At 48.4% G+C, this 18790-nt stretch overlaps 1 protein-coding gene across 1 annotated transcript in view; it reads left to right on the forward strand.

The window, feature by feature from the left end:
• Positions 1–2418: 2418 nt before the first annotated feature.
• LOC146839169 (uncharacterized) overlaps positions 2419–18790 on the forward strand; it is a 41037-nt gene continuing 24665 nt past the window's right edge. The window contains exon 1 of the mRNA XM_085603165.1: positions 2419–2740. The gene's annotated coding sequence lies outside the window, so the exon portion shown is untranslated. The remainder of the gene's footprint in view (positions 2741–18790) is intronic.

Genomic DNA, 18790 nt, shown 5'->3' on the forward strand with positions numbered 1-18790 from the left:
GAGCGGGAGTGTCTGAGGGTGGCTTAAAGAGCCATGAGGTGGAATCAAGACTGCTTAGCCTTGGTATTAAGCACCTGACATTCAATAGCGCTGGCCGTGGGCTTCTGAGCACAACTTTGGTCTGGGCTCTCATTCTTTTACAAATTAAGCCCTGGACGTAGTAGTGTACAGCACAGGACAGCAGGACCCTGCAGCACCAGAGTGTTGTCCTTCCCCAGACACATGGACATTACTTCTGGTGGGGGGGGGGGGGGGGGGGGCAGAAAGACAGAAAGGAGGGGGATTATTAGACAAGAAGAAGTGACACCCCCGCTCCAGTGGTAGTGATATAGGACTCTGTGGTATCAGCTGCTCCTGCCTCCGCGTGGTCCTTGCTACCCGGGGGGGACTGGGAACAGCAGTGAGCCTGGCAAAAATGCTCTCTTCAGCTTCTTGTGCAATCTCTCTTTCCAAACACCCATCCACCCATCCATCCATCTATCCATCCATCCATGCATCCATCTACCCATCCATCCATCCATCCCTCCATCTACCCATCCATCCATCCATCCATCCATCCATCCATCCATCCATCCATCCATCCATCCATCCATCCATCCATCCATCCATCCATCCATCCATCCATCCATCTACCCATCAGTCCACCCACCCACCCACCCACCCATCCACCCACCCACCTATCCATCCACCCAACCATCCATCCACCCACCCATCCATCCACCCACCTATCCATCCACCTATCCATCCATCCATCCATCCATCCATCCATCCATCCACCCACCCATCCATCCATGCATCCATCCATCCACCCACCCATCCAACCTACACATCCACCCACCCACCCACCCACCCACCCATCCATCCATCCATCCATCCATCCATCCATCCATCCATCCATCCATCCATCCATCCATCCATCCACCCACCTATCCATCCACCCACCCACCCACCCACCCATCCATCTACCCACCCATCTATCTACCCATCCGTCCACCCACACATCCATCAACCCACCCACCCATCCGTCCATCCACTCATCCATCCACCCACCCATACATCTACCCATCCATCCTTCTACCCATCCGTCCACCCACACATCCATCCACCCACCCATCTATCCATCCATTCAACCATCCACCCACCCGTCCATTCACCAGCCATCCAGTCATCTACCCATCCATCCATCCACCCACCCACCCCCCACTGATCCACCCATCCACCCACCCATCCACCGACCCACATATCCTTCCACACATCCACCCACCCATCTATGCATCCATCCTTCCATCCATCCATCCAGCCACCCACCCATCCACCCACCCACCCACCCTTCCATCCACCCACCCACCCACCCTTCCATCCACCCATCCACCCACCCACCCACCCTTCCATCCACCCATCCACCCACCCACCCTTCCATCCACCCATCCACCCATCCATCCATCCATCTCCAGTTCTTTCCTCCCTCTCTGACCGCGTTCTCTCCACCTCTCCTCCCTCTGTTTCTCCCTCTCCCTCCTGCCAGAGACGTTCTAAGGCCTTGGCAAAGTGGGCTTCTGGCCCCGGGCCCCAGCCTTTCAGGGGCCCCTGATAGACCTGGCTCTGTTCTCCACACAGCCCTGCCCTGATGACCTTGAATGATTTGTAAACACAGTTTGTTTTCATATATTATTATTACAGGTGCGTGGCAGGGATAGTGGGCAGTGACGTCAGTGAGCTGCTAATTGGACACACTTTAGAATCTGGAGCAGTCTGATTGGATCATGAATTCACAACTGGTTTGAGCAGGGGCCCCAAAATCCTTTAGATGTCCCAGCCTTGCCGTTCCTCTCTTTCCATCCATGTAACTCCTCTCCCTCACCCCCACAAGTAGAAGCAGAGGGCCCCTCCCACAAGGAGAAGCAGAGCCCCCCCCCCCCCAAGGAGAAGCAGAGGAGCCCCCCCCCCCAAGGAGAAGCAGAGGGGCCCCTCCCACAAGAAGAAGCAGGGGGGCCCTCCTAACCTAATACAGGGGTCCCCAGGGGCAGGCAGCAGCAGTCCCCCCAGGGAGGGGTTTATTCTGTATTTATTTCAGGATGTTTATAAAGCGTGAACGAGGCGGGGGCAGTCGAGGCGCCTCGTATGAAACATTTATTATCACAAGTTGCGCACAAGAAGAGATGCACACAGTATAACACCCCTAGAGGGACAGACATCAGTAGTGGGGTACAGTGGGGTGCAGTGTCAGCTGCACAAGACACGATCATCACCACAAGTCAGAAATACCCCAGATCTGCCCCCTCCCAGAGATGACACTTCCGGGTTAAAGGTCACTCTTTGGAGAATCTGCCCCTCCCAGAGAGGACACTTCCGGGTTAAAGGTCACTTTTTGGAGAGGGGGGGCAGCAGCATCACTGGAACCAGGTACCGGGGCTGAAAGATGCGAAATGGATCAGGACATTTCCGTCATTTCCCTTATTCTGAGGGATGAACACGTGCCTGGTGTGTAGCGCCTCGTGTCTGGTGTGTGGTATTAAAGCGCCTCGGTCCGAGCCACAGTCCTGCCCCCGGCGCCTCTGGGCAGGTCCAGGGGAGCAGTGTCTCTCTTCGGGGCCTGTGCATAGCGCCCCGAGGCTCAGGGCGGAGTCAGAGGCGCTGTATGGGGTGGAATGAACTCAGAGCTCCTCTGTCCTTCGTGAGAATACTTCACCGAGAGCTCCTGTGAGAAGCACCGAGAGGCCTGTCCAGGGAGGCAGAGGAGGTGAGGCCTGTCCAGGGGGGCAGAGGAGGTGATGCCTGTCTAGAGGTGCAGAGGAGGTGAGGCCTGTCCAGGGGGAGCAGAGGATGTGAGGTCTGTCCAGGGTGTAGAGGAGGTGAGGGCTGTCTAGGGGGAGCAGAGGAGGTGAGGCCTGTCCAGGGGTGCAGAGGAGGTGAGGCCTGTCCAGGGGGTGCAGAGGAGGTGAGGCCTGTCCAGGGGTGCAGAGGAGGTGAGGCCTGTCCAGGGGTAGGAGAGGAGGTGAGGCCTGTCCAGGGGTGCAGAGGAGGTGAGGCCTGTCCAGGGGTGCAGAGGAGGTGAGGCCTGTCTTGGGGGTGCAGAGGAGGTGAGTCCTGTCCAGGGGGCAGAGGAGGTGAGGCCTGTCCAGGGGTGCAGAGGATGTGAGGCCTCTCCAGGGGTGCAGAGGAGGTAAGGCATGTCCAGGGGTGCAGAGGAGGTGAGGCCTGTCCAGGGATAGGAGAGGAGGTGAGGCTTGTCCAGGGGGTGCAGAGGAGGTGAGGCCTGTCCTGGGGTGCAGAGGAGAAGAGGCCTGTCCATGGGTGTAGAGGAGGTGAGGACTATAACAAGCTATAACAAGCTTCCGGTAGACAAAGCGGTGTGCAGACCGTGACATAAGCGACTTAAAAACCTTGAAACCCAAGTCGGGAAGGGCTTCGGCTTTTGCCACTTATTTAAAGCAATTTGCGCGGTCACACCTAAAATGGAGAGAGTGTGGAATGGTATAAACCAACCACTAAGAAGACCCAACCAGCGACAGACAAATGATTTTTTTTTTAAAAGGCTCAAATACCACGCTATTGAAACTAAACGCATAGGCAGGTACAATGAGTACTGGGGCTGCCACTCTCACAATAGTTCTCCTCGCGGAACAGAACAACACTTACTTTAATTGTGTTCTTCGTAGCCCTGCCCAGCATCTCGTTGCAGTGCACTCGCTGCTCGAAGGAAGTCAGCGGCCGGAAGTCTGAATATGGACTCATCCTTTGTGGTGCACCATTGAATTCTGGGACATGTGGTCTCTCAATCCCCAACTGTACTTACTGAGAGAATCTCAAAGTTTCAGCTCCAAACACAGGAGGCACAGTTTAGAAATGATGGAATTTCACGTGTAGGGAAGACACATCATGAAGAAGTTGGAAAACATGAATTAGACAGGATAATTATATCACGGACAAATTATTTAATTCTGACATTTCATTGAGTCCATTCGACACAGTGTCAAGGTGTAATATAAGATAGGCCTCTTTCCGGTTCAGCTTCTGATCAATGTCACCTCCCCGGGGGTCGATTTTAATGGTTGTCAAAACTGTCCAGCGTAAATCCGCTTCTGTATGGTGATTATCTATCCAATGGTTGATTAATGAAGCAGACAGAACTTTACGCCTTATGCGTGATTTATGTTGGATGATCCTTTGCCGAGTCTCCTGGTTGGTCTCACCGATGTACAGTTTTTCACAAGGACATTGCATAACATATGCAAAAAATTTTGTTTTACAGTTTGAGAAATTCTTATGTAGCCATTTAACATCGTTGTGCTGAAACCATGTTCCTTCTATTGTTTGGGGGCAACAGACACATGTGCCACATTTGAAATGTCCCTCCAATGGAGATAAGTTCCAAAGCGTGCGTTGCTTCTTGTGGGCCCTGAAGGTATTACAGCATGAACTAGGTGACTTCCAATTGTACGTTCTTTTTTCAATGCAAACAATGGCTGCTCGAATGATTTGTCCATTTTTTTAATCAAATGCCAGTTTTGTCTGATAATCTTTTTGAACTAGTTAGTGTAGGAAACGAGCTCTATATATACTACACCAAAATGAGGTGTAGTGTGTATAGAGTCCAGGTGACCCCAGAGGTAGGCAGAGGTTAAAGTTAGATAGAACCTTACTCTCTATTTGTGGTAGAGTGGGCGAGCAGTAAGGCAGTATCAGAGGACAGTGTTAAGCATTTGATGTACACACTCAGCAAATGAATTCACACACTCAAGAACTGAACTCTAGGCCAATTGTTTCTGTATAAAAAATATACTGTTGTTTTATTTTAGAACCAAGCAAGCCTGGCATAGGTAAGGATTAAATACTTTACAGTAATAAGTTGCTGAATGTTGAACAGTTTCAAAGAGCAACAGGAATTGTACTTTGTTTGATTGACAGGGGATGCAGTAGGTTGCAATAGTTAGCAAATACAGTACATTGAAATGAATGGGTTTTTTCAGTAAATTACAGGTAAGTTACTTTTTACGTTACTTTTCTAACTCAGTACTGGATACCTAAATTCAGCACTGGGACATTTCCTGCAAACAGGTAAGTAAATACATTTTGGTTATTTGTGCGATTTTTAAAAAATATTTATAGGCTTAAAAACTCCACACTTAGAAACTTTTAGGGAGAAAAATGGTCAATGTTACTGTTGCAAAGTCATCCTGTGCCCTGGACACCCCCCAACGTTTTGCCGACTGATACTGGTGGTAACTGACTCTGACTGACCCTGGGCTCTGCCTAACCATGCCCAGGGCCAGTGCTCTGCTGAAAGAGACGCTTTAGAATACAGTTAAAACACCTACATACACAATGGTATGGTGGGGTACCCCTGTGATTGGCATGACCTACCCTATAGGCCCCTAGTATATAATAGGGCAGGGGGATCACAACTTTCTAGAAGTCCCCAGTACCCTGGGGCATGGCAGTTTAGAGGCCAGCAGCTCTTTTTGCACTCACATGTGTGCACTGCTGAAGCCTGAGGTCAGTTTAAAAGCAGCCCTGGGTGCCAGGACTGCTTTTAAAAACACATTTGTGCCCAAATTCGCCTTTGGTGTTTAGGGGAACTTAAAAATGGATAACCAACAATGTTTTGGCATCTTAGGGACCCCAAGGGTCTCCCCTAGGTATCCCAGGGGTGAGGGGTCAGGTATTAATAAGGTACACCCTTATAAAATGAGTTCTGATATGCCTGGGTAAAGTGAAATTTCACATATCACTCCCCACATTGTGGTAAAGTGCTGCTCAAATTCGACTTTGATGCTAGGAGCACTGTGGAGGGAGAATCTGCAATATTTCTACAGATTCAGAACCGCTAAAGTCTCCCCTAGTTGCACATGGGATGGGGTTTCTGTAGATATAAGACAAGTACTTATAAAATATGTTTTTGCAAGTCCTGGTACTGTAAAAATTGCCCAAGTCATTTTTCCCATTGCAAATCCCCTGCTACATAGGTTAACATGGTAGGAAGTTATTGATTAATAACTCTTGATAAGAGAGGGATAGAAATGCCATTCAAAGACTTCCCAGAATTGTATTAATAAATCCAACAATATCATATTGTTGAATTTCCCTTAAAGTGTACATACAAGAAGTTATAAGACTTTCTTGTTTGTAAGTCCAAATTCAGCCTTCCAGTGGTCTGCCCTGATTGGTCAGAGTTAAGTGGATTAGCCAGGCTGCCTTGAAAAGGTGATACAGAGCCCCTGGGGTTAACCAGCTCTTCTGGCAGGGCAGTGTGCTGTTCCATAGGAATGCTAGGCTAGGGGGAGGAGTCGTAAACTATGTTCTTCAAAGAGGAGAGTAGAGACCATTGTCATTTACAGATCTGAACTTCCCACCTTAGACAGATGGTAGGATTATGGAAGGTATGAGCAGATGGAGGGGGGAGAGTCTAAGTAAATTAGCCATCCTAGAGGTGTGTTTAGCCAGCTTTTAACTCCTTGCTGGAAAATCAGCCATTATGGATTTGGAAGATTTGATGCACTCTGGGACAACATAATGCCACACTCTATAGGATGTGGTCACATCTTGGAGGAGTTACCCTGCTCCCATTGGTCAGAAGTGACCACCTGCTTGACAAAGAGAACTTGGAATACGTATCTGAGAGGGGCAGAACCCTCCAGATCTGCTGCTTGAAACTTACTGAAGCAAGAAGTGTCCTGTTGAGAAGCTTTGCTGTGCAAAGATTTCTAAGGCCTGACCTTTGAAGACTGCACCATCTGAAACTACAGCCCTGTGGATTATGTTGCTGAAAAAGAACCAAAGAGTGGACTCCTTGAAAGCTACAGGTTAAAAGAGCTCATCTGGAACATCACCAACTAAATCTACACCTTGGAGAACCATCAGTGGTTTTGTAAGAGTTTTGTACCAGTGGATTGTGGGAGCTGAAGTCCTCAACTTTCAGGACCATCTTGGATTTTCCAAACCCTTGGAGTGAGTTTGAGACACTTTGGGACCCCTTGAGGAGCTTCAGGAAAAAGTTCAAGAAGTTTGGAGAACTTTGGACCAACTTTGAAAAAAAGCTCCATAGAGGGGCCGCCTCAACCAACCAGGTTAAGTCAAACTTAAGACAAAATCCTAACTTTACTACTACTAAATGCCTTCTGTGAATACCAAAAGTAGTAAGTTTAGGATTTTGTCTTAAACTAGTTCTGTGAATCGGCCCCAGAGTGTCATTTGCACCATTAAGGTGATAAATAATACGTTGACCTCATATTTGAGTTGGATCGGTTTATCCTATTAGAGTCCTGTCCTTCGTCGTCGTTTTCTAGTGAGCGGCCTAGGCTCTAGAGCGTCATACGGGCTCTCCCCATCCTTTTGCTTCGACAGTGTTTGCCTTTAGAGATGCTGATATGGAGCGCGGAGACCTGCAGTTAAGCAACTCTGAACGAGTGAATGAAATCCATGCTGGTGGTTTGTGCTGGGAACGTGCCTTTGCTGTTTATTTCTTCAGTCCTGCCTCCTTCGCGGTGCAGACATTGTCAGATCCGGGGACAGAGGCACAGAAAGAGTAGGATTCGCCTAGAACTAAACAGTTTAAGTCCGATGAACGCAGAACTACTTTTTCCAAAGGTTATTACTTCGCCACGTTACATTCTGGTGAATAGTCCATGAGAGTGGGCGCTGTGTCCCCCCTCCGCCCCCCCTCCCCCCAGAGGCAATGTCTATGTGGAAATCAAACTCTTGTGTCACCGGTAGGCTAAGGATAAGATTTATTCACCACTCACCCAATGGCACCAGGAAGGTAACTGCCGGGAACACTCCTGGCAACGCATCAACAACACTCCTGGCAACGCATCAACCACAGTCCAGGCATCGCATCAACAACACTCCTGGCAACCCATCAACAACACTCCTGGCAACGCATCAACAACAGTCCTGGAAACGCATCAACAACACTCCTGGCAACGCATCAACAACAGTCCAGGCATCGCATCAACAACACTCCTGGCAACGCATCAACAACACTCCTGGCAACGCATCAACAACACTCCTGGCAACGCATCAACAACACTCTAGGAGCCGCAGGAAGGAATCTGTAGTTAAAGGTGCATCACCACAGTCTAGGCCCATTTTTAAAAACACAGTTTTACTTACAACTTTAGGATGGTTGTTTATACCTCCGATCTTGGAAATAAATGGGGGAGAGGCATACATTTACTGAGTGATTCCGGAAGTGCACTATTTCACAAATTGGTAGGTCAGGGTTAAACACAGAGTCTCCTGGTTGCACAGTTTCCAAGTGGAGTAAACCACACTTGGGGTGGTAGAGATTGTGAGGGAGCAACCGAGGGACTACAATCCCAGGATAGTGACCTGTATAGTGGCCCTGTCGAGAAGTAACATTTGGTATTTATTTCCAGCATCTTATGGTAAAGTAGTAAAGCCGGGATTAGATGTTATGTCTCGGTTCGGCCCCTCCTTGGATGTTTGGTCTGTGTGTAAAGGCGCTTTCGTGTACTGGATTCATGTGTGGTGCAGAGCCTATTACAGGTGTCCCTTGTATCTACGTAGCCTCTAAAGTTGTGTGCTGTTCCATAACGTTAGTGACAATCTGCATTCTGTCCTCTCACTGCCTGCCCCGCCGCTGCTTTTTAGAGTCACTCCTCGTATTGAAATTCTCTGTAAAGCAGATGACCCTTGTAGGGAAGATTATAATTTCTCTGAAACCACTTGGTACGTAATATCCCATACCTGGCGTAAAAGAAAAAAAACGTACTCTGCATGATTTACTATATGGTAATACCTCCTTGAAATATTGCTCATTTTGCCCATGCTCCAGTCCATATGAAACTGGTCTTTGTCCTTCCACCCTCTTGTCCACACGGTACCCTGGATTCTGCCAGCTATTACATGCTCACCTCTCAAGAGAACCTACAGACAGAATAGAACTTTTCCTGCTGGTGGACACTGAACACTTTCTGTTAGTAACTCCACTGGGTGCAATCCCATTGGTGCCTGGCCTGTGTTATTGCATTGTTTGCATCAGATTCACCTAGTGCCTGGCCAGTGTTATTGCATTGTTTGCATCAGATTCACCTAGTGCCTGGCCAGTGTTATTGCATTGTTTGTATCAATCCTAGTACTTAGCCTATGTTATTGCATTGTTTGCATCAACCCTAGTGCCTGGCCTGTGTTATTGCATTATTTTGTCAGATTCCCCTAGTACCTGCTCTGTGTTATTGCATAGTTTTGTCAGATTCTCTTAGTGCCTGGTCTGTGTTATTGCATTGTTTGTATCAACCCTAGTGCCTGGCCTGTGTTATTGCATTGTTTGCACAGATTCTCCAAGTACCTGGCCTCTGTTATTGCATTGTTTGGACAGATTCTCCTAGTACCTGGCCTGTGTTATTGCATTGTTTCGTCAGATTCTCCAAGTACCGGGCCTGTGTTATTGCAATGTTTCGTCACATTCTCCTGGTGCCTGGACTGTGTTATTGCATTGTCTGCATCAGATTATCCTGAAGCCTGGCCTCTGTTATTGCATTGTTTGTGTCAGCTTCTCCTAGTGCCTGACCTGTGTTATTGATTTGTTTGCATCAATCCTAGTGCCTGGCCTGTGTTATTGCAATGTTTGCATCAATCCTAGTACCTGCCCTTTGTTATTGCATTCTTTGTGTCAGATTCTCCTAGTGCCTCGCCCGTGTTATTGCATTATTTGCTTCAACCCTAGTGCCTGGCCCATGTTATTGAATTTTTTGTATCAAATTCTCCTAGTGCCTGGCCTGTGTTATTACATTGTTTGCGTTAGATTCTGGTAGTGCCTGGACTCTGTTATTGATTTGTTTGCATCAATCCTAGTGCCTGGCCTGTGTTATTGCATTGTTTGTGTCAGATTCTCCTAGTGCCTGACCTGTGTTATTGCATTGTTTGCGTCAGATTCTTCTAGTGCCTGGCCTGTGTTATTGCATTGTTTGCATCAGATTCTCATAGTGGTTGGCCCGGGTTATTGCATTGTTGATTCTATGGCTCTATGGATTGGATACAGGTGTGGGCAGGTAGCAAAGACATGTTCTAACTCAGCATCTGAACTATCACATCTAGGCCAGGTGGTGCCCGCCGTTCCTCCCCACTGCGCAATCCTAGCAGGTGCATAATATAGTGAGTAAATTGTGGGCCTGAAGTGCAGCCGAGCAAAAACATTTCCGCCCTAATTCTAATGAGAGTTGGAAGCACTCATGTCCTACCCGAAGTTTCTCGGCCCACTTGCTTTGGTATTTCACAAGGTTGTCTTCTTTACCCACAATCAATTCAGCATAAAGTCTTTTGATCGTACAGCTGGCCCTACCCTCAATAATTTCCATAATTGCATTTTTCCCAAACCCCGCAAAGCCACCCTTTTTAGTTATTAGAAAGTTCCTGACTTGCAAATACTTAAAAAAAAATGCATTGTTTGCATCAGATTCTCATAGTGGTTGGCCCAGGTTATTGCATTGTTTGCATCAGATTCTCTTGGTGTCTGGCCCGTGTTATTGCATTGTTTGCGTCTAGTGCCCGGCCTGTGTTATTGCATTGTTTGCATCGATCCTACTGCCTTGCCTTTGGTATTGCATTGATTGCATCAGATTCTTATAGTGGTTGACCCGTTTATTGCATTGTTTGCATCAGATTCTCGTGGTGCCTGGCCCGTGTTATTGCATTGTTTGCGTCTAGTGCCTGGCCTGTGTTATTGCATTGTTTGCGTCAGATTCTCCCAGTGCCTGGCCTGTGCTATTGCATTATTGCATTGTTTGCATCAGATTCTTCTAGTGCCTGGCCAGAGTTATTGCATTGCTTGCATCAGATTCTCCTAGTGCCTGGCCCATGTTATTGCATCATGTCCACCAGATTCTCCTAGTATCTAGTTTGTGTTATTGCATTGTGTGCACCGGATTCTCCTAGTGCCTGGCCTGTGTTATTGCATTGTTTGCATCAGATTCTTCTAGTGCAGGGTTACTCATAGTATGGCCCGCAGGCCGCCAGCGGCCCGGCAAGCCTGCCTTGGCGGCCCGCGGACCTTTCAGACATCGTACCGGTGTACGAGCGAGGAAGAATGGAGTTCAGGCAGGCAAGAGCCCTATTATGCACTCGAAGACGGAGGGCCCCACGTTCGGAAATAGCCCGCAGTGTGCAACGATTGGCTACTCAACCGGAGGCTGCAGGCTGTCTCTCCAATGAGCTGTGGAGAAAAGGGAACCCTCCGGTTGGATGATGTACGTTGGAGCCGAAGCCCGCGCTTCGGTCAGCCTTTGTCTCCGTGTCCATCCATTCAATTGTAGTCACACGGATCGCTCGCCCCCGGTCAACTGGGCGAGGAGCCCAGGATGTTATAAGTGTACCACCCTTGGTCACCCTGGAACACGCCGCCGTTAACTGCGCTCGATTTCACGTTCACATCGTCTGCTTTATGCAGACACCATTTCGAGTCTGCCCGGATACAGTGAAAGCACCAAGGCACACGTTATCTCACATTTATTATAAACTGAGGCCCAATAACTCCCAGACCCCCTTCTTTCTTTGTGAGGGAGATGGAGGGAGACGGAGGGAGGGAGGGAGAGGGAGACAGAGGGAGGGAGGGAGATGGAGGGAGAGGGAGACAGAGGAAGAGAGACAAAGGGAGGGAGATGGAGGGAGACAGACAGAGGGAGGGAGGGAGAGAGAGGGAGGGAAAGGGAGGGAGATGGAGGAAGGGAGGGAGAGGGAGGGAGGGAGGGAGGAAGATGGAGGGAGGGAGGGAGATAGAGGGAGTGAGGGAGACGGAGGGAGATGGAGGACGGGAGATGGAGGGCGACGGAGGGAGGGAGACGGAGAGAGACAGGGAGAGAGACAGGGGGAGGGAGGGAGAGGGAAGGGGAGAGAGGGAGAGGGAGGGAGAGGGAGAGAGACAAAGGGAGGGAGATGGAGGGAGACAGAGGGAGGGAGACAGAGGGAGGGAGGGAGAGAGAGGGAGGGAGAGGGAGGGAGATGGAGGAAGGGAGGGAGAGGGAGGGAGGGAGGAAGATGGAGGGAGGGAGGGAGATAGAGGCAGTGAGGGAGACGGAGGGAGATGGAGGACGGGAGATGGAGGGCGACGGAGGGAGGGAGACAGGGAGAGAGACAGGGAGAGAGACAGGGGGAGGGAGGGAGAGGAAAGGGGAGAGAGGGAGGGAGAGGGAGGTGGAGGTGGAGAGAGGTAGGGAGAGGGGGAGGGAGGGGAAGGGAGAGGGGAGGGGAATGGAGAGGGTAGGGAGGGGGAGAGGGAGAGAGAGAGAGATGTGTGTATGCCGGATCTGGTGGCTCAGTGGACGAAGGCGTCTGCTGCAGGGACCTGTGTTCAACCTCATGGTCACATTTTTTTTTTGCTTAAGCCCCGCCCCTCTCCCTCTGACCCCGCCTCCACCGGTGCGGCCCTCAGCCACAAACCACACTGTAAATTTGGCCCCCGAGAGAAAGTTTGTGAGTACCCCTGTTCTAGTGCCTTGCCCGTGTTATTGCATTATTTGCTTCAATCCAAGTGCCTGGCCCGTTTTATTGCATTGTTTGTGTCAGATTGTCCTAGTATCTAGCCCGTGTTATTGCATTGTTTGCATCAGATTCTCCTAGTGCCTTTCCTGTGACATTGCATTGGGTCCATCAGATTATTTTAGTCCCTGACCCATGTTATTGCTTTATTTGCTTCAACCCTAGTGCCTAGCCCATGGTTTTTTTTTTAAATATGTTTATTGAAAAAGTTTTTTCCCCCTTTTTTTCTTACAGAGATCTTATAGAAGATAAAATATACAGAATACAACATGAAATTGAAAAACCCCTATTGAGTTAAAATCAAAACCAGTTATACATTAGGATTTTGGCTAGATAGACAACTAGTCATAATAAATCCTTGTCCTTACAGAATAGAAAGAAGGCAGTAACTAGCCAGATGTTTCCTGATTTTCCTTCCAGTTATTAATAGGCTCCCATATTTGTAGTCCTAACCTTCTTCCCCTTTTACCCTTCCTTGCATATATCCCTTTCTCGAGGTTATAAACCGACAACAGTCTAGCCAGCCAATGATGAAAAGTAGGTAGAGTTCGATCGAGGCAGGCCGAAGCGATACAAATTCGCAAAACAGCCATAGCCAAGAACATAAAGAAACATGCTGGATCCTCTGTGTCATCGCCATCTATCCCAAGCAAAATTTTTGATGGGGTGAGTGTAACCTCGCTTCCCAGTAGTCTCCCTAAGAAAGATTCTATGGCTCTATGGATTGGATACAGGTGTGGGCAGGTAGCAAAGACATGCTCTAACTCAGCGTCTGAACTATCACATCTAGGACAGGTGGTGCCCGCCGTCCTCCCCACTGCGCAATCCTAGCAGGTGTATAATATAGTGAGTAAATTGTGGGCCTGAAGTGCAGCCGAGCAAAAACATTTCCGCCCTAATTCTAATGAGAGTTGGAAGCACTCATGTCCTACCCCAAGTTTCTCAGCCCACTTGCTTTGGTATTTCACAAGGTTGTCTTCTTTACCCACAATCAATTCAGCATAAAGTCTTTTGATCGTACAGCTGGCCCTACCCTCAATAATTTCCATAATTGCATTTTTCCCAAACCCCGCAAACCCACCCTTTTTGGGTATTAGAAAGTTCCTGACTTGCAAATACTTAAAAAAAAATCTAGTCTCAACCCCATAGGCCAACTGGATATCAGAAAACTGGCCATTCATACCCATTAAGTCCCCCACCTTCGTTACCCCTTGGCGCCCCCAGTCTGTAAAAACCGGATCTGCAAATATTTCCCCTGGAAGGGTATGATTCCTATACAATCGGGTATATGCGTCAAACCTCCCTAATCCACATCTTTTCCTAATGGATATCCATATCTTGTGTGCAGCGATCAGCGTCTTAGACTTTGTTCTTTTAAAATAGCTTGGATTTGTGTATTTCAAAAAGGCGTTTTCTGCCTCCTCTCCAAGTATTAACGAGTAGATAGCTACAGAGCCTAGAGTATCCTCTGGCTCTGGGCCTCCACCACCTAAAAGTCCAGACATATACTGCAGAGCTGCTGCCCAGTAGTACATTTTCAGATCAGGAACCGCCCATCCTCCCCTATCCCTAGGGAGTGCCATATATCGTATGGCTCTTATCGTCTTGCCCTGTGTCCATAAAAATCTGTTTATCACCTGTTCTAATATGACGAACCATTTTACCTCGAATGTAAGTGGAATTGCTCTAAAGAGGTAAAGAAACTTTGGTAAAAGGATCATTTTGATGATATTTGTACGACCGACTATAGAAAGGTGGAGATTATGCAATCCGTCCAGATAATTTTTTGCTTTATTTATTATTGGTTCTATGTTCCTATCCACCACTCTATCCAAGTCCGCCGAGATGTTAACACCAAGATAAACTCCAAATCCCACTACTCGACTGTCCGAGCATTCTGTCTTCTCATTCTTAATTATCTGCGTCTTGGGTCCATTCAGGGCATATCCAGAAACTCGGCCAAAGCTCAAGACTTCCCTCTCAACCTCACTTATGGCCTCAGTGGGTGCTGGAGTGAGAATTGCTACATCGTCGGTGTATGCCAGGATTTTACAATCTACACCTTGGGTCTTTATAGGGGGAATCCTGTTATTCGCCTCCAATTTGCGCAATAAAGGGTCTATATATAACGCAAAAAGGAGTGGCGAACATGGGCAGCCCTGTCTCATGCCCCGTTTAATCTGTAGGGGCCTTGTATGTCCAGCATTCACACGAATTCGGGCTGTAGGAGCTAAGTATAAAGCCTGAATGGCTTTTATAAAACCCTCTCCACATCCAGACCATCTCAATGTTGACCAGAGATAGTCCCAGGAGACCCGATCAAATGCTTTTTCAGCATCCAGTAACATAACTGCCGTCAGGTCTCCTGTAACCTCTGTGGCGTCAAATAAAGTAATGACTCCATGCTGGGTTGTACTTACCAAGGTATCTATAACCTTTGATAGCCTGGCTGCCAAAGCCTTAGAAAAGATTTTGGCATCAGCATTCATTAGCGCGATCGGCCTGTAAGACCCTGGTTCTGTGGACAGCTTCCCCTTTTTTAAAATAACTACAATATCTGCTCCTGCCCAAGTGTTTGGAACGGATACCCCTAGCTGAGCCTGTTGTAACGTGGTAACCAAGTCAGAGGAGATTACATCCTGAAAAGTCTTATAAAATTCTATCGGGATTTGGTCGGGCCCGGCTGCCTTACCTGGCGATAAACTCGCTAAAGCAGTAAATATCTCTTCTGCCTCCAGGGGTGCGTCTAGGACTTCTATATTCTCCTGAGAGAGATATGGAGCAGGAATATCAGTAAGATAAGATCGAATTTCTGAAGGATCTTTTGAGTGTTCTTCATCGTTTAGTGCTGCATAAAACTGTCTAAAAACCTCACGAATTCCATCCGAATCCGTGTGCAATAGCCCCAAGCCGTCAGAGATCCCTTTGACTTCACCTAAAGCTGCTTTTTGCCTTGCACGCACTGCTAAAGTGTGGCCCACCGTTCGCCAAATTCATAACACTGTTCCCTTCTTGCTAAATATGTAGCAGCCACCTTACTAGATATGTTCTCCTCTGCCTCAGCTTTTGCCCTAGCGACTTTAATAAGTGCCTGATCCAGAGGTGCGCCTACTGCCGAGAGCGAGGCCAGATTATCTTCGGCTTCTACAAGTGCCTTGGTCAGTTCTGTAGCTCTTAATCGCTTCTGCCGCTGTCTAAACAAACTGAAACTTAGTGTTTCACCACGGACACCTGCCTTAAAGGAGTCCCAAGAGATTCCTGAGGTCGTGCTACCTCTATTAATTTCCCAGTATCGTTTAATCCAGTCTTTCATATGATGCACGTAGTCCTCATTCTTTAGTAACCCCCGTTCAAAAGTCCATATCCGTTCATTCCTAATTTATCTTACGGTGTCTAGGGAGAAGAATAAGGGACTGTGATCGGAGATAACGCGAGGCAGTTTTTCAATCTGAGCATTTGTCAACAGACAGCTAGAAACTAAGAAATAGTCCAATCTGACACTAACCTTATGAGGGGCAGAGTAGTAAGTAACCCCAGAATCACTGGGCTTCAGCTTTGCCCAAGCATTATTCCTAGACTTAGGATTGCACGACACACTCGCTTCTTTCGACCCTAATATCTCTCAGTAGGGTCCAAACCCAGACCTCCTACTCCATTAATATTAAAGTCCCCACAGAGAATTACATGTGGAGCCCATGTAGCCAGTTCCAGATCTAAAAAAGGGAATATCTCCGGGTCATCTTCAGTTGATCCACATATTGACCCCAAAGTAACCCAGTCTCCAGCTAAAGAACATTCTATTAGAGCCCATCTACCCCACTGATCCTCAAGTTTTTCCCTGACCACCACATCTTTTAATCTAGACAATATAGCCACCCCTCTAGTTTTAGCCCGCTGTTTTGAAAGGTCAAGCAGATGAAACCCCAGTTGTTCCAATAGGAAACCTTTGGTCCCTTCAATATGTGTCTCCTGCAAACAGATGAAGTCTGCCCTCGTTGCTCTCAACAATGCTGCTACTCGTTGCCTCTTAAGGTGGTCATTCAGGCCACACACATTGAGTGTAACTATTCGTGTGCACTTTAAAATACATCTGGACAATTATCCAGCAACACAAATATCAGAGCTATATTATTGTCTTCTGGTCCTCCAGTATCCATCTCCTCCACCTTTTTATTTTGTATAAACCAATATGTAGAATCTCTGTAATTCATCAAGTACCTAACTGTGATGTGCCCTGTGCCCGTGCCCGTCCCCACTCCTCCCCACTCCCCCTCCCTCTGAGTTCTCCCACCCCCCTTACAGGCAAATAGGTCAAACATGACCTATGTGTGACAGCTGTGAGCCCGTAGGAAGTCGCTGTCCCCCCCCATTTTATATCCCTACCTAGTGTACTTTATGCTGTTACTGCACTGTGCCCCCCCTAATTATCAACACAAAACCCAATAGTACATCAGCTTAGAAACCATCCGAAATACTAATCCAATACAACCCTAGTGCCCCTGTGATCCTGTGATCCTTTTTTCCCCCTTAGCTCTGTCAAATATGCTTGGGCCTTGATTTCGGAAAAGAACATCCTGACTTGTCCATTGACCAGTACTTTAAGACAAGACGGAAATAATAAGAAAGCCTCGCAGCCCAAGCTCTGGAAAGCAGGAATCAGCTGTCTCAACCGCCGTCTCCTCTCGACCGTAACGTGACAAAAGTCTGGACGGGCAAAGAATGACGTACCCTCAAACGTACGCCTGGCCTCGGGTTTTGCCTAGGCCATAACTTCCTGTCTGATTAGGCAATTCCCCACATAGACCAGAATAGCTCTAGGTCTATCACCCTGAGATGGCACATACCCTTTCCTTTGAGTCAAAGGAAACAGATGTGCCCGCTGCACTTCAGTTTCCCAGTTCCATGTAGTCATCTCTGGGAATGCCCCCCTCAGTAAGGTGATGACAAATGCCTGGACATCCTGCCCCTCTGCCCCTTCTGCCACTCCCAGCAACCTGATATTGTTCTGCCTTTGACGATTCTCAAAATCTTCAATCTTCCACTGCACATCCTCCGTCACTTTCTATCTTTTTGGTTTAGTAACTTTATCCTCTGATTTGCTGATGCCCTCTGTACCGGGAAACCTTCTACAGTGGAGCACTCTGAATCTGAGTCCCCTGTGAAACTTTCCCCACTTGATAATGATGACCCTGAATCATAATTAAGGGAAAAGAAGCAGTCATCATTAGGGGAGCCGGGAGCTAGGCCAGGGAAGCCCCCCTTCTTTAGCTGTTTAGGAGCGGTAATTACTCGTGTGGATGGCATTAATTGTGGCCCTGCAGGAAGAGACTCTCGCCCAGTATCAGTGTTCGAGCCAGCCTGAGCAACTGCTCCAGCGTCAGAGTTAAGAGAGGCACACTGTGCTCCTAAGCCATGCTCCATTGCTACTCGTACCTCCGGGATTGCTTTGAAAGCTCTGAACTGCGCTTCCGCTGGTGTTCCCGCCTCAGTCTCAATCTCAGTCTCAGGGAGGGCAGTGAGGGCAGCTAACTCGTGCTGGGTCCCCAAGCGCTTATCCACAATCTCTCGTGCCTGATCCTCCATCTCCAAAGCATCCAGTCTGTCCCTCATGTGCTCACCGCTCACCTCGCTTTGTCTCTCCAGCAGCCCAGGAACGCATTGGATCTGAATCTCATCCAATACAGTGTATCCCTCCTCGCTCGTCTGAAGGTTCCTTGAAGCCTCCAACCTGTCATCGGTGCGCTCATCGATCGGCTTACTTTGTCTTTGTCTTTCCGCCAGCCCGGGGGCGCGCTGCATCTGTGTCTCATCCGGAGCTACAATGTATCTATCGTAGCCCACCTTGAGATTCCGTGAATCATCCACCGCTGCCATAGGGAAAGACTCAAACAAGGTAGGCTGCCGGAGTGTATTCTCTCTAACTCTAGCTCCATCGTTTTGCCGATTCTTAACCCCCTTTTCGAGCGACAATGATTTCTTTTTCACGCGTAGCTGTGCGATCCCCGCCGTCACCCTCCAAAGCCTCTGCGTTCTTAGTGCCCATCCTTCGTGCCTGTGCTGTCCCTCTCAGGTTCAGGGCCAGGGTGGGAGTCGGCACCGCCGCCGCCGTATCTTTTTGCGCGTCTTTAGGAATCGCAGATTCCTTCCGCTCCTTCAGGGGTTTTGGAGCTCTCTGCGCCATTCTAGTCTCTGGCCCCCTTAGACTCCGGAGAAAGCGGGCCTTCAGTGACTTTACCACGGACAGGATAAGGCGTAGTGGAAGCTTGTCCTCTTGAGTCTCGGACCCCAATAAGTT

Source organism: Triturus cristatus, chromosome 4_2 (assembly GCF_964204655.1).
Source record: "Triturus cristatus chromosome 4_2, aTriCri1.1, whole genome shotgun sequence".
Lineage (NCBI taxonomy): Eukaryota > Metazoa > Chordata > Amphibia > Caudata > Salamandridae > Triturus > Triturus cristatus.